Below are 14130 nucleotides of genomic sequence, written 5' to 3'. Positions count from 1 at the left end.
CTGTGATATACTTTAACCATTTAGTAAATCACACAAAATCCAACTTTAAAATAGAAGTAGGATATTATTGGCTTCCACACAGAGATTTAAAGTAATGCAAATTCTAAAGTGCTTTATGTGTAATGAAAATCTCCACGCGATAGAGCAAATGATCATACTATTATTTTAAAATTAAATTTAGCACAACCTACTTTATAGATGACCCTCCATAAATATTTTTATGAATGACAAAAAATTGCTTAATTAAAATGAAAAAAAAACTAATTACAGAAATGTTAAATTTAATATCGCAGAAAACTTGATACATTCAACACAAATAAAATCACAAGAAAGTAGATGTAAAAGTTAAATATTCCATTTTTATTATTTTAAAATATAACAAACTAAAGTTTTAGACAAATGGAGGACAAGCTTTATGCTACTCGCCAGACAAGAATATCCCAGAAAAATGCAAGAAAAGAAATAAATTAAGGTGAAAAAAATGATAAGGATTTTATGTTTTTTAAAAATAAAAAAACAGGAGATCAACAAAAATCTTTAAAATTTTAATCTCTAAAATTTCATACAAAATCATTAAAACATACAGTTAAGTATTAACTTAAGTAATGTCGAACTATGCATGGGAAAAATTTTTTTTGTAAAGAACATTCATAAACAAAAAAGAATTTTGTCAGGTTCCTCAAGGCTTATTCATTGGCCCTATACTCTTTTTCATTTACATTAACGATCTTCCAGATAATCTCACATCTAAGGTGACATCATTCAACGATGATATTACCATTTATTCTTGTCATGATAAGTAGCCAACACTCTCTGATTGCTTGGAGGGGGCATCTGAGCTTGAAAAGAATCTCATTTTTGCTACAGCATTGGTGAACTCATGTTCAACCATGTAAAGTTCACCAGCCACTCACAGTGGCTGGTGAACTTTTATTAAGATAAAACTAGCATCTGCAAAGGTTGCATCTCTTATAAAGCAAAATTAGCATCTGCAAAGGTTGCATCTCTTTATCTAGCTTTATTCTTACTCCATTCTTAAAAGCTAGCATCTCTTACGCCATCTACTAATATTCATTCTCGTGTTACTCATCATTCAATTAAGTCTCATCCTTTTTCTGTGATTGTTTCAAAATGCTCTAAAAACTCTTTTTCTTCTAGTTTTTTTTCCTTGAACATCAGTTCTTTGGAATTCGCTTCTTTCATCTTGCTTAGCTAGGTCATATAGTTTACAATCTGTCAATCATTATCTTGCTCTACAATTTTCATCTTTTCTTTTTCAGTAACTTCCAACTCTAATAGTGGTTGATTGCAGCTTTGTTGGAAGCAAAGATGTAAAAAAAAAAAAAAGGTGCAGATGATAGACATACTGACTGTGTTTGTTCTTATCACGAAAATGTCATATTGCTAGTGGATGCCATAAATACGGTCAAACATTTAAGGATTTCAAAAACTGTTTGTTCAGTAAAAAATGAATGTTTTATTGCAGAGAATAGTAGTTAATCAGAAAACTTACCTGTAAAGACTTGCAAATGAATAGAATAAAAAAAATATAAAAAAAACTTTTTAAAAACAACATTTCTAAAATGGACTATTAAATAAAAAATAAACTATTTTATGGGATCTAAGGACTTTGTGTATGTATACAACCTGAAATATCCATTAAATCAATGACTGAAAATGTTGGGCGCCAAAAGGAACAAGTTGTACTTAGTTGCCCAATATTTTTATTTATTGACTTTAATGGATATTTCTGGTTGTGTACGTCCTTGGGTCCGTAAAACAATTTATTTTTTACTTTTCAGTCCATTTTTAAAATGTTGTTTTTAAAAAGTTTTTTATATATTTTTTTTATTATTCAACAGCAATTATATATTTACGCTAAACCAAAACGCTAAAAGTTTGTTGTTTATTGTTTGTTTTAATTACTTTTCTTAGCCATTTATTTTATTTAAATAAAGTATGTTTTGTGTTGTTTGTTATAACTACTTTTTTTAACGATTTCTTTTATTATTACCGCTGACCTCCTGTTTATTTTGCGCGGACACCAAAAAAATAAACAAACCAACAAGAAAGCAAATTAAATAAAATGTTGTAAAAAGACTGTAAAAATGTTGTAAAAAGACTGTAAAAATGTTGTAAAAAGACTGTAAAAATGTTGTAAAAAGAAGTTAACTTTATTTTGGCATTTTTTGGAAAGTTTCAGATTTTTTAAAGTCATGGAGGATTTAGTTTAGACATTATTATTATTATTTAGACATAATTCTCTAATATGATAAAAGTTAATAATAAACCCTTTTAGAAATAGAATTATCTTGATAATAGTTCTAGAAATAATAAAACTATTTTTATAAGTAGAAAAAAATTATGTCTTTAAAGTAGTTTTTTTTATTACGTAAAATGAGGGGAATATTTTGTCATGTTTATAAGGTTATAATATCTAAACCGTTGCATTTTAACCTAAGGAATGCAGATAACAAAGTATTTTATGAATTTAAAAGTCTGTTTTTGAGATTTGTAAACTGAAAGGGAAACTTTGTTGAATTGATATAGCTATAAATTTTAAGCTGTTGCACTTGGAAGTCTGAAAAATCAAATATAACCAAGGCCTTCCCAGGAAAGCAGTTCAGTCACATGCCTTATTTATCCACGCATGAAACAATTTTTTCAGAATAATTTTTTTAGCTTATAAAGCAATTTAAAAAATACAGTAATTTAAAAAACACAGTAAAAATAAACACACATTTTTTATTGTTGAAATAAGCCTCTCTCAATACAATAGCATCATGACTCTAAATTTGAGCAACAAAAACTAAAAAAAAATAAAAAGCCTCAAGCAATATAGGCTGATTACTCTTGATGAGTTTTTTAAAAACTAGTTTTAGTTCTATTAGGAGCTGGAGGGGTGACCAATTTGCAATGGATTGGATTGAATGAATTAAATTAAGTATTTCTTAATATTTTATTATTATTTTTTTTTTAATTAATTCACCTCCTTAAGGTCGAGAAGGCCACTACAGACGAGGAGGTTACTTAATTGTAGCTATAACCCTCTCTCAACTCTATAACTCCGAAATACGAACCATGACAAACAAGGCTGCTGCGTGCAGAAACAAGTTGAGCACGGGCCTACCAGGGACGTGGCGGGAATCGAACTCAGAACCTCTCGCTTATGAAGAGAGCGCTCTACCACTACACCACAACCGCATGACCTAATACCACATTAATGACCTATTTCACATGTTACTTAGTGCATTATAACTTTTTGTTAACAACAATTGCATAAGTTCCAGTATTTAAGTCTGAGTATTAGATACACATTGATGATAGAAAGTTAATTCCACAGAAAATCATCCTAATTTTATGAAATTCAGAATCATAGGTCCTCATATTTTTTTCAACTTCTTTGGCTGTTGCATGTTACAAAGGAAACTTCACACAAAAAATTTAGCTCAAAATGTTTAACGGTCCCTGAGATATTTCCATTTTAATAATGACCTAATATGACCTAATTTTCAACAAGTGCAAAGTATGAAAATCAATGTATATGCATAATAAACATAAATATGTACTTAAAATGCTTAAGTGGGGAGAACTTTAAAATGAAGCTTTAAAATTAATAAAACAACATTTTTATATAACCCAACTTTGATTAACTTTTTAATAAATTACTATAAAGAACTTAAAAAAAAATTTATCTGTCAAATGTTTTCCTACGTCTTTAAATTACTTTTGTTTACTGGTAGATCGCAACATAAATAGTGGTTGCCTGCAACGATGTTGGAATAAATTATTAATTAAAAAACAGATGGTAGAAAAGATTATTCTCCCTTTATATTTTAGCAACTATGAGAATTAATGAATATATAACTCAGTTTAAACCTAAAATAAAGTTGTTTTTTATCAAAATATTTATGTTCAAAAAACTTTTATGAACAAAATGAAGTATTTTAAAATTTTACATTGTTGCTTACCAAAATGAGCATGTTAATACTTTCAAAGAATTTTCTCGGAAAATGATGTAATCATTGAGCCTGATAAACCAATAACAAGTATGTCAAAAAGTATTGTTTACCGTAGAATAGCCTCAAGTGAGTTAGAACTAGAACGAGTTTTTTTTAAACTCGTTCTAGTTCAATTGCAAGCGTACTTTCCAACCAATTATTAAGAGTAGTGAACACTTTTAGAGCAATGGCCACTTTACAAAGGATAGTTATTAGTAAATTTATTACAGGCTGAAAATATAAAAAATCGACCCTTTGGTAATTGATTCCCCTAAAAACACCTACAAAATCCATAGTCCATCTAGATATTCCATATCTAGATAAGTCATAAATGTTTAACAATAAAAAAAAACATTCATAAACATTCATAACAGATGGGATTTGTTGTTGTTTGCTACCGAAATAAAGAGTTATTTATCATTACTATGTAAATTGTGATACTGCTACATCTAGGAATTATAACATACTTAGTGAATTCAACTAACACTTTTTATTTTATTTTATTGTGTTAACACTTTGGAAGTCAATGTGGCCACTACAAAAATATCTTTAAAAAATTGCAGTAAAAATAAACGCAAATTTTTTGAAATATATCTCAAAACAATAGCATCATGACATAAACTTAAGCAACAAGAAGACTTTACCTTGACAACAAGCTATCTTCTTGTTAATGATATTACCATCAACATGGGGTCTTATTTATAGTTTTAAATAAGAATAAAACAGTTAATTACAAATTTTGTTTTATCTATATTAACCTTAATAAGATACATAAGAAATTTATTTTAAAAATCCAGATAATGCAAAACTTAATATGGTAATATGAGAAATTTTTGTTATTCATCAGTAAATTATTAAGTGAGCTTTGTATAAAAAATATTGTTTTGAAGTGACCAATGAGATATGAGTTTACATAAGCCAGTAACACAATGAACAAAATTGATGATTAACAACAATAATAAATTAAGCAACTGAAGTAAGTAGACATTAAAAAGGCATAATTAATAAAAAAAGTTGAAATTTAATAAAAGTTAATTTTTAATGAAAGAAAATTCGAAAATTAAAAAAAAAATTTTCTATTTTTAAAGCAAACAAAGTGAAAAACAATTAAAACAATTACCTTTTATGGAAGAAATATTGGAATTTTTGTTTGGTGAACTTGTGATCTCTAAAAAATATAAAGTTCTTACTCATAATTAACACTTTAAAAAAAAAAACACTGAAAATGTAGAACTATATAACAAAAAAATCGAAAAAGGGTTCAACTCATTCCTGCAAGGCTTATTTAGCAATGTATGAAACTACAAATGTATGAAATTACAAATGTATGAAACAAGTATGAAACTGAAAAAAATCAAAACAAAAACAAATAAAACTGCACCCAACTAACTGAGCTAAAAGAAAATAGTGTTGTAAAATTACAAAAAACTTAATAATTTATAAAAATCATTCAATTTTATCCATGACCCTGTTCATCAAAACTTTATTTGAAACAATCAAAGTGTCTGTAAAAATGTTATGAGCTTACGGAAAAATCTGGTCTGGCAGTTCGTCAAGACTAGATGTCTAACCTTTACATAGAAGAATACCTATAAAAATCATAATACTTTTTCCTTCATAAAAACCTGACAAAATCAACCCTAGCCAAGTCTGTTTTAAAAGAGCTTTTCACTGCTTGTCATTTACTCATTCCAAGGCCAATATCTAGGTGTGTATATATGACCCAACCCAATCCTTGATTGAGAAATTGCCCACCTGCTCTGGCAACATAAAATGTGACTCATTTGAGACGATTACCTGCAATTAGTACATAACTGGGTTAATATTGTGTCAAGTGTCTTGTAAAATCCTTACCTAAAAAGGAAAACACCAATGTTTAATTCTCCCTAAAATTAACATTGGTGTTTGTCCATGTAGAAAAAACAACATCACTTTTATTGTGTACAGCGTTGAGTGTTGTTTCTAACAGTTTATTGAATTAAGCAGAATGTTGTTCCTAATAGTTTATTAAACATTTTAATAACAGGTTAATAAATATTTTACTAGTTGTTGGTAAAATACTGATAAAATGCTCACTTTTAATTGTTAATGATCTTCTAATAATGCTCAAGTAAATCATAAATGGCAAACTGCTTTTACCCATCATTTTAAGTGACTAAATTCATTATGTCTGCTGGAGCAGACAAAATGAGCATAGTCACTTAAAATAATGGGTAAGGATGCCTGCCTTTTAATGATGCCAGCAAAAGTCACATTAAATGCTCATTCGACTTGTTTGTCGAAGTAGCAGCCTTGATCATCAAGGTTCATGTTTGGAGTTAAGAGAGGGTTGTAACTATAATCAAAAAAAAGGATTGTTGAAGCATAATCCAATTTTTTTAAAAAGAAAATGGGCTTAATTGGCAAGATCATACAACTAGAAAGAACACTATCTGAGAAACAAAAACATGGATAAGTGAAACATTCTACCAAAACAAGTAAAACTAATGCGTGAATTATATTGAGTGTATATAAAAAAATATACACTCAATTTACCGACACACACAAAAAACTGCTGTGGTGGAGTAACTGCTTCTATAACTCTCTGCAGTTACAGGGTGGGCAAAAAGAATCTTTTTTAGAGATTTAACAAAATCTCTGAGAGAGAGAGACGAATTATTTAAAATTAAGTTAATAAAATTTTCTGGTTCTAATTTAATAAAATTTAATTAAACTTTAAATGGGAAAATTCTTTAATGTAACAAAAACTCTTTTTAAATATATTTAATGAACATAGATGAGTTTTTCCGAGAATTTCCTGAAATCCGGGAATTCACTTAAAATTCTTACATTTTTTCCAAAAATCTTTGAGTGTATTTTGCTATTGATTTGTGAAAAAATTGTTAATTTTTTAAACAATTATTCTTTTTTTCTCAAATCAATAGCAAAAAACAATTTATAAAATTATTATATATTTTTTAAGTAATCATTCTTGATTATAAATTTTTCATTTATTCATGTTGATACATAGAGAGAGGCTGAATCTACCAACAGTTATGAAATATCAGAGTATTAACAGTTTAATGTTGTGCATGGAATATGCCCCTGTTAATGTTTTTGATGTGCATTGTTGAGGCCACACAAGAAGCTCAAGTTACAATTTCAGGTTAACTAGCAGGAATTGGACAATTGCATAGCTCATTTCTTCGGATGCCAGGATCTGTGAATGGGACAGGTTTTCTTTAAACTTAAATTATACCTAAAGTAACCTGAAATATTAAACATTAAAAATCATTCCACTAGTTTAAGTTAAATCTTTTAAAAAACTTTTGTGGTCTTTGAAGCAACCATCAGTTGAATCTTACCCCATGCCAAATTCACCAGACTTGCTTAATCATTGTAAATCTAATTTAAACTCAACTGCACTTTCATCTGATCTCAGTATTGATAAGTACTATGCTTTGATTTGCAAAGATTCCAATAACCACTTTAATTTTTTTTTACATCATTGCATCCAACAAGGCTACAAATAACCACAATTAGAATTGTTTTATAAGTAATAAATTTAAATATATTTGACCATACTTTTTTGAGGTAGATTATGTTTTAAATGCCAAACAAAATTAAATAATAAATGCTTCATCAAATAAACATATTGTGGCAGGTATAATGTAGAAAGTGATAAAATAATGAAATACAGAAAGTGATGGTAAACAACTTTATTAAATATTGATATTTTTTACCAATAATTGTCTCAAACAATTAGCCACTTAGTCAATAAAAAAACAACCGTTTATTATTCATTAAAAATAATTTAGAAAGTCATAACTTATTTAGTAAAGTAAATAAAAATTTGAAATTTACTCATTAAAATTTATATAATAATGATGTACATTTGAAAATGTTTTTTTTTTTATGTTTTAGAAAAGACCAAAATCCATTTCATTATGATAAGTCTTACTAAATTATTCAGTATCTAATCAAAATCTAAATAAATAACTAAATCATTCAGTATCTAATCAAATTATTCAATATCTAGGTATGTATATATACACACCTAGATATTGGCCTCAGGATGAGTAACCAAACCAAGACCAAACCCAAACCAAAACAAATTGAGTTTGCCCACCTGCTCTGGCAACTTAAAATGTGACTCATCTGAGATGATTACCTGCATTACTACATAACTAGGTTAATATTTGTAAAGTGTCTTGTAAAATCCTTACCTAAAAGGAAAACACCAATGTTTACTTCTCCCCAGAATGAACATTGGTGTTGTCCATGAAGGAAAAACAGCACTTTTATTTTTGAGAGATGGTGTAACCATAATTAGATTAGCCTCCTTGACACTGACATTGTCGGCCTTGAGGAGACTTTTCATAAAAAAAAACTTCTATCCACACTTAGAAAACTATGTTACAAGAAAAAAAAAATTTAATTTATTAACGCTGGCAAAAAAAGGGGATTGTTGAGACATAATCCAATTTTTTCAAAAAGAAAATGGGCTTAATTGGCAAGATCATACAACTAGAAAGAACACTATCTGAGAAACAAACCATGGATATGTGAAACAATCTACCAACACACATAAAACTAATGCGTGAATAATTTTGAAAAGTACACTCAATTTACACACACAAAAAAAGCCATAGTGAAGTAACTACTTCTATATCTCTCTGCAGTTACAAGAAGAAAAAAAGAATGTCTTTTAGAGATTTTGCATAACAAAATATTTAAGAGTGACAAATTATTTAAAATATGTTCTTAATTAAACTTTAAATGGGAAAACTTTTTTATATAACTTTGAAACTTTTTAAAAATATTTTTAATGAACATAAGACTTTTTCTGGGAATTTCCGGAATCTGGAAACTCACTTAAAATTCTTTTAACTTTTCCAAAAATCTACGAGTGTATTTTGCTATTAATTGTGAAAAATTTTTAATATTTTAAAAAAATTATTAATTTTTTCACAAATTAATAGCAATAAACACTCAGAAATTTTTGAAAACTTTAAAGAAAATTCAAGTGAATTTCTGAAATTCACTTAAATAAAATAACTTTAATAAAAGACTTAAGGCATTTAGTGAAATGCTGAAATCCAGAACTTTTCAATAGAAAAGTGTGGAAATAATATGAAGAAATAGGGTAAGGAGCCCGGAGGACTCAGTACATACATTGACTGATTTAGAAACAACATAAAAAGAAGTACTGTTACAACAATACAGGGTTTGGATTGAGCAGCAATATGGTTAAGATTAGAAGAATATATTTAAATTTTCCATTTTCTCATTTTAAAACTGTTTTATAAATATTATTATATTTTTATTCAAGTAATCTTTTTTTTTTTAATTATACTTTTTTGAATTTATTCACATATATATGATAAGTACTATCCTTTGATTTGCAAAGACTTTGATGTCCGCTTTTTATTTTTTTTTAACATCTTCACATCCAACAAGGTTGCAAACAACCACTATTAGAATTGGAAAATACTGGAAGAAAAAAGACAATGTTTATAAAGAAAGATAACGATTAACCGACAACTTAAAAGATTGCAAATTATATGAATCAAGAAAACAAGAAAAACAAACTCCATTATTTGAGGAAAAAATTAGACAAATAAGAATTTTTGGAGCATTTAGGAACAGTCACAGTAAAAGGATGAGACCTTAATGAGTGACGAGTAACATAAGAATGATTTTTAGTAATGGCAGTAAATGGCACAAGAGACGCTAGCTCTTTAGAACAGCACCATTACAGTATTTATAGAAAAGAGAAAGAGAAACAATATTAGAATGTGACAATGGTTGAAGGTTGGCTGCAAATGCAGGTCCAACTATGTTTACAATGCATTTTAGCACCTTGTCTTAAAAAGAAAGGAAATCATTGGAAGATCCGCTCAAGATACGGCAACAGTATTCCGTACAAGGACAGATTTGAGATTGAAATGCATCTTTTTCCATTTTCACATTTGAAATTTTTTCCATTTTAACATTAAAGAGGGAGAAAAAGTTAGATAAAAGTTTTTATAGCATGAAAGGACAGATAAAGTATAAGAATGCCATCTTGATTAATAAGGTGTCAAGCAGAATTGCGTTTCGGTTGGTGGGGTTGAAGATAATAGAATAAGTTGCTTAGTCATAAAAACAGAGACATAAGCAAAACCAACGCAGTGAGTTAAAAAGATTTAGCATTTGATATCCTAACCTGGAAACAATGTATATAAATACATATGTGACAGCCTAATCAATAAGAAAGTGGTGTCAACAGATAGAATCTGTTTACCTTTTAGATATTTGGACAAAAAAACAATTTAATGTCTTTAAAATAATACGCTATTAAAGAACTATGATTGGTATATTAAATAGAAGAATGAAGATTGGTATAATTAATAGAAGAATGAAGACAAGTCCTATTTAACTTTTTAAGAATTTTGTATATTTATGAATCATTCATTCAAAATATAAATTGATTAAATATACTTATAACTAGTTTGAATAGAAAACCCTTTTGAGAAGTAACAGCAGTGCTAGTCTCACTTTTAAATATGAGATTTTCTTTTTCTTTCTAATTATATTCATTTCCCCAAACCTCTATGGCAGTCAATCAAGTATTCATTATTTTAAAAAAAATACACACATATCAGTAAAGAAAGGCTTATTTTTAAAATCAGTATTTCTTAGTTCCATATAATGCTCTTCAATATTTAATTTTATGGTGTTAAGACATCAATTAACCTATTGAACTATTGGTTATAAGCTGTAAAATAGCAGAAACTACATTATTGACTCATTATTGACACTATTGACAAAAAAACTCTGGTTTTGAAGTCACAAAAAATTACTTCTTCCTAGCTTTTTAGTGTCCAGGATCTCTAAAATATAAAAAAGCTTATGGACTACTAATAAGAAAAAAAACAAATTTTTTAGTTTTTGAATCCAGAGTCTTTAGGTAAAATGGCGGCAATAACTCTGGGACTACAGGCTTAAAAACAATAAGTTCTAAGTCATTATATCTAATAATTTTTATTTTTTTTGCAGATCTTAGGTCAACAAACTTGTTTAGAGTTTCTGGACACCAGAGACCAGGAAAAAATAGAGATATAAAGCGGGAGCCCATTTGGAACTCTGCATCCCTGATTTTACTTTTTATGAAAAAAGAATCTTAAAACTAAAAAAATTTTTTTTCAGTTAATATTTTATAACTTTTGAGACCGGTTTAGGTCTCAAAGTTACTGCAAGCGATCATTTTATAGTAATTTCACTTCCTTTATTTACAACTTCTTAGGAGTATCACCTTTTTTTTTCTTTCATTTTTCATAATTCCTGTTTTATAAGTAACAAAATTAGGTATTTTTAACCATTTTTTATTTGTTTAAGAAAAGAACACTCCCTAATACTTCGTAACAACTCTAACTAAACTATTGACACGCCCCAGTAAAATTGCGATAATCGTCAAATTTACAGGTCTTATGTTTATTTTTTAAATATTTAGTTGATTTATTGGATTCCTTGCCTCAAAATATGTAAGTGTACATATTTTCAGCTTTCGATTGCACACAGAACAGTAACAAAGACCAAAATGATTTTTCAAAATGGCAGATTTTTGTTGGTTTAAGGTAAATTTTGAATAGTCATATCTTTGAAACTGTTTGGAATTAGATGATAAAATTTTGGGAATGTTCATAACTTATTAAAATCTTTAGGTGGTGTAAAAATCAGCAAAACCTGAGAACTAGGGTTGCATTTAATAAAATAATTGGATGTTTTCACATGGAATGCTAAAGTTATTTGATAAAAGTAAATGTTTATCAGTGATATTAAATATAATTCTATTTTCATTTTTATTCAGGTCTTGAATCTTCAATCAGTGCTCTTAAAACTTCAGTTCAGTTTTTATGATTTCAATAATTTTAATTCTTATTTCAGTTCTTAATATTGCAAGTATTTGATTTATATTAAATTTTTCAGTAAGTTTTGACATCAACTTATTCAGAATCATTATAGAAGTTTCAAGAAAACAATATTAAAAGATTTCTAATAGGTAAATGTAAATAAACATAATAAATAAAAAAAAAATATATATATATATATATAAATATATATATATATATATATATATATATATATATATATATATATATATAAATATATATATATATATATATAAAATATGTAAATAATAAAATACGTAAAATAAAATATGTAAAAAATAATTAAAATATGTAAATGTAAATAAATAAACAATATGTTGTACAACAGTCATTCATTGATTCGATTTGTTTAAAATGAGATCCATTTGAAACTACAATGAATATGTTCTTGGCCTGATTTTTATTACATATTCTTGCTTAGTTTTGCAAAACCTTAAATCTCTAAAGATTTTTCTGTTTGATTGTGGCTGGTGTTGACAATCAATTAAATAACTTTATCCCGGTGCAGTTATTATTCACTTGCGTTGGGCTGGTGAGATTTGTCATTCAAAGTACTCTCCTGTTGTCTATGTTATTCCACAACTTCAGGAAGATATAGAACCTATTCCATCAATTTTACATTTGAAAAATTGAACTTTTGCATTTAATATTTTCTCTTTTTTCAAATAAACTGTGTGTGTTCTTCAAAGAGGTGCTACAAAGATTTGTTCCCAAGTTAGGATTTTTTCAAGAGCCATTGCAAATTATTTTTGTCCAGCATTAGACACATGAATTTGGATGTTTAATTAAAGTAAATAAAAACATCTATATAGAACATGTTTTCTATATAATTTTGCTCTAATTTTTTATTGAGTTTTGTTGTCTTTTTTGAAACATAGTTTTATAAACATTTTTTATTAAAATCTTTATAAAACATAGTTTTATAAAGATTTTAATAAAAAATCTACCAAAAAGTTACCAAAAATTTTATTTTTATTTTTACTAATCTACCAAAGATTTTATTTTTATTTTTACTGTATATGTATATGAACATATAAATAAATTTCAGCCCACCGAATGAAGGTCGGCATTTGACAATGCCAACCTAATAGTGTTTGAAGTTGGCAAACAATTGCTGACTTTATTTTCCAAAGGTTCATATATAAATATATATATATTAATTTATATATAAATAAATAAATATATTTATATATATTTTTATCATATAAAAACGAAATTTTTTTTTTTTTTTTTTTTAATTTATTTACCTCCTCAAGGCCGAGAAGGCCACTACAGATGAGGAGGTTACTTATTAGTGGTTATAACCCTCTCTTAACTCTCTAACTCTGAAACACGAACCTTGACAAACAAGGCTGCTGCGTGGAGAAACAAGTTGAGCGTGGTACAACCAGGGACCTGGTAGTATTATTGTACATGGTAGTAAATTATTAATGGTACTTAAAGTACGTGGTAGTAAATTATTAATGGTACTTAAAGTTTCGTGCCATACATCGTAGCAATCATCAGCTACTAACTACATAAACATCGTTAGAAAAAAATTGCTTAAAAATAAACTCTTTTACAAATCAATTAAAAATGAACTAAATTATCAAAATCTGGTATCCAGTATATATATATATATATATATATATATATATATATATATATATATATATATATATATATATATATATATATATATATATATATATATATATATATATATATATGAAGAATTTATTTTCAAAACACAGTAAGCGCCATTTTCAAAAAAATGTAGAAACTGTGTGGTTTATTTTTAGTTTATAAGGACCTAACAGACATTGTGTCCGAATATATGCTAAGTGAAGTATAACCCTGTATTTTTCTACTTCTAAAAAACATTTATTTTCAAAACACTGTATGGAGTTTTTAATTTATTTTCAAAGTACAGTATTTAATTGTGACCAATCCGTGGCAAATGTATATTACTTCTGCGCAAACCTTGTAAAGTTGCGTTTATGAAATGGCGGATTGCGATGGACAAGATTAATGTGTTATCTAACCTCCTATTTCACATAGAAAAAAGATAAAATGCTTGAAACAAGAAAAAGGAAAAGCATTTCTTTATTCTGGTGTTTGTTAATACTTTCATACTTTGTTTAACTGAACTGATTACGGAATAATAATGGAAAATATATTAAAAAGACAAAGCATTCAATAATATATATTTTATTTTTGCTAAACAAAAAAAAAAA

The sequence above is a fragment of the Hydra vulgaris genome, chromosome 01 (genome assembly GCF_038396675.1).
Source record: "Hydra vulgaris chromosome 01, alternate assembly HydraT2T_AEP".
In the NCBI taxonomy this organism is placed as follows: Eukaryota; Metazoa; Cnidaria; class Hydrozoa; order Anthoathecata; family Hydridae; genus Hydra; species Hydra vulgaris.
This window is presented reverse-complemented; position numbering follows the sequence as displayed.